This window comes from Coenobita brevimanus, chromosome 85 (assembly GCF_032717465.1).
Source record: "Coenobita brevimanus isolate Jiangsu-jjx chromosome 85, ASM3271746v2, whole genome shotgun sequence".
Lineage (NCBI taxonomy): Eukaryota > Metazoa > Arthropoda > Malacostraca > Decapoda > Coenobitidae > Coenobita > Coenobita brevimanus.
In genome coordinates this window covers 13174849-13177987 of record NC_137038.1, presented here as the reverse complement: position 1 = coordinate 13177987, position 3139 = coordinate 13174849, and the positions used below count along the sequence as shown (strand labels likewise).

General features: G+C 39.9%; 1 non-coding gene across 1 annotated transcript; it reads left to right on the top strand.

Moving 5' to 3' along the window:
* Nucleotides 1-1981: 1981 nt before the first annotated feature.
* Nucleotides 1982-2100, top strand: LOC145410504 (5S ribosomal RNA). The gene has a single exon (XR_013899294.1). It is a non-coding gene; the product is annotated as a 5S ribosomal RNA (ribosomal RNA).
* The last annotated feature ends 1039 nt before the right edge of the window (nucleotides 2101-3139 follow it).

Below are 3139 nucleotides of genomic sequence, written 5' to 3'. Positions count from 1 at the left end.
GGTACCAAGCTTAAGGGATCTAAGCTTCAGAGAAAGACTAGAAAAATTGAATCTACCAACACTACAAGAGAGAGAGAAAAGAGGAGACATGATTATGCTATATGAATGCATCTCAGGGAAAGGGAAAATAGACATAAATAAATTTATAACCTGGGGAAACATCGGCAAGTGGACAACGCAAAAACTACGGTACATAAAAAGAGAGTCTATAGAGATGTACGAAAATTTATTTTCCCAAATAGGGCAATTGATCATTCAAATGCACTACTGAATGAAATATTGTGTGCCAAAACTATTCATAAATTCTCAGATATGTATGATAAAGATGGTTTAATACACGGGACAGTACGAGCTTGACTCATTCCTGTAAAGATACAATTAGGTAAGGACACACACACACACACACACACACACACACACACACACACACACACACACACACACACACACACACACACACAGGAGGCAGCAAAGATTTGTGGGGCACTACATTATTAAATATAACAATGAACAATGTGATGACGCAATGGGTCAAAGAAGAGACACGGTTCTGAGGTGAGGACACACCAGCAAGACTAGACTTACTGTTTACCAAAGAACCTGATGTAATAGAATCATTGGAATATCTGTGTCCTATTGGAAAAAGAGATCACATGGTCACTGAGTTCCAGATGATAACAGGGAACGTGGAGCCAAGAGACGAGCTTTATAGGCAGGGAAGATACAACTTTGGGAAAGCAGACTTTACAGGTTTGAGGAAATTTTTTGAAAATGCAGATTGGAGAAAATTCAGAGAATCAAGAGAGATACAGAAGAAGTGGGATATTTATCTAGGCTTCTATAATTCAGGAGTGGAAAAATTTGTGCCAAGAGTAAGGGGGAAAGAAAACAGGAAAAAGGAGTGGTTTAATAGAAGGTGTATGATAGCAAAAAAAGAGAGAGACACGGCGTGGAACAATTGGAGCAAGAGAGGTTACAACAGAACAAAGAAGGAATATAAAAGAACTAGAAATGAATACACAAGAATATGTAGAGAGGAAGAAAGGAATTTTGAAAAAGGTATATTAGACAAATGTAAGGATGAACCCAAACTGTTTTATAGATTTGTCAGTGGCAAATTGAAACAAAAGGAGGGAATCACCAAACTGAAAGTAGAAGGAGAGGTCTATAAAGATGCAGCAATGCAAGCAGAAATAATGAACAAATGTTTCCAATCAGTTTTCACGAATGAAAAGGAGTTTGTGGAAGGGGCGGGAGTAACTAGAAATGTAGTGATAAAAGATATAAAAGTGGAAGTACAGGAAGTGTATAAATTACTGGAAACTCAAGATGTAAGGAAAGCCCCAGGACCAGATGGAATCTCTAATTGGGTACTGAAGGAATGCAGAAAACAACTGGCGGATAAGATCCAGTTTAATTGTGTGTTCTCTGGAAGAAGGGAAAGTGCCAAATGAATGGAAGAGGGCAAATGTGGTACCAGTTTATAAGGGAGGAAACAGGGAAGAACCCCTGAATTATATACCAGTGTCCCTAACCAGCATGGTCGCAAAATTGTGCGAAAGAATTCTGAAAGATAGATGGATAAAATACCTGGAAGAGATGAATATTTTGGCTGATAGTCAGTTTGGATTTAGAAGTGGAATGTCATGTGTTTCCAACTTGTTGAGTTTTTACTCAAGAGCGATTGACGTGCTACAGGAGAGAGATGGTTGGATGGATTGTGTGCATTTAGATTTGGAGAAGGCCTTCGACAAGGTACCTCATAGGAGACTAATGTGGAAACTAGAGCATACAGGAGGTCTGAAGGGGAACCTCCTGGAATGGATGAGAGACTTTTTGAGAAACAGACAAATGAGGACAGTAATATAAGATAGGATGTCTGGATGGAGGGAAGTAACAAGTGGAGTCCCACAGGGCTCAGTGTTGGCGCCAATAATGTTCCTGATTTATGTAAATGATATGGTTAGGTTAGGTTAGGTTAGGTTATGGCCATACCACGTTGAGTACACCGCTTCCCGTCCGATCAGCGAAGTTAAGCAACGTTGGGTCTGGTTAGTACTTGGATGGGTGACCGCCTGGGAACACCAGAGGCTGTTGGCATCCCTACGTGTCAAGTGGGGTTGGTGGAGGATTAGTGCCCCTCCCTATAAAACAATTAACTTTAAGCCCATGGCCACCCCGTCTGGGATACATGGCGTCTGGCAATGAATGAATGAATATGGTAGATGGAATGAACAGTTATGGAAGTCTGTTTGCTGATGATGCAAAGATCTTGAGGAAGGTAGAGGTTGAGGAGGATTGTAAAATGCTGCAGAGGATCTGGATAGGATGCATGATTGTAGCTGGATGTGGGAAATGAAATTTAGTGCAAAGAAATATAAAATATTGGAAATGGGTAAAAGTACCAAGAGGCCAAAATTGAATCATTTGATGGGTAATGAACCAATCACAAAAGTGAGAGAAGAGAAAGATTTGGGAGTGCTGGTCCAGGACAGTTTGTCACCTGAAAAACACATAAACAAGGTAGTTAGAGAGACATAAACTCCTGACTAATATAAGATTAGCCTTTCATTATATGGATGAGGAGATGATGAAAAAATTAATAGTGGCCATGATTCACCATAGGTTAGAATATGCAGCAGTAATGTGGTCCCCACACAAAAGAAAGATATAAACAAGATTGAGAGAATACAAAGAACAGCAACCACAATGGTCCTCAGTCTGGCAGATCTGTCATACAGAGAGAGGCTGGAAATGCTGGATTTGCCTTCCTTAGAAGAAAGGAGAAAGAGAGGAGACATGATTGCAGTGTTCAGGACCATGGTGGGAGTAGATGAAATTGACAAAAGAAGATCTGTTTTTATGGGATAAGAGAGTAACAAGAGGACACGGAATGAAACTGAAGAAACCAAGCTGTTTGAAGGGTATCAAGAAATATAGTGTTCCTTATAGATGTATAGACCTGTGGAATAGCCTTGACAAAGAGATCATCCAGTCTAAAAACTTAAATGAGCTTAAAGCTAAATTTGACATATTGAGAAATAGAGACGGGACCCCATGAGCGTAGCTCATTTCCTGTATATCACAATTAGGTAAATACAATTAGGTAACTACACACACACACACACACACACACACA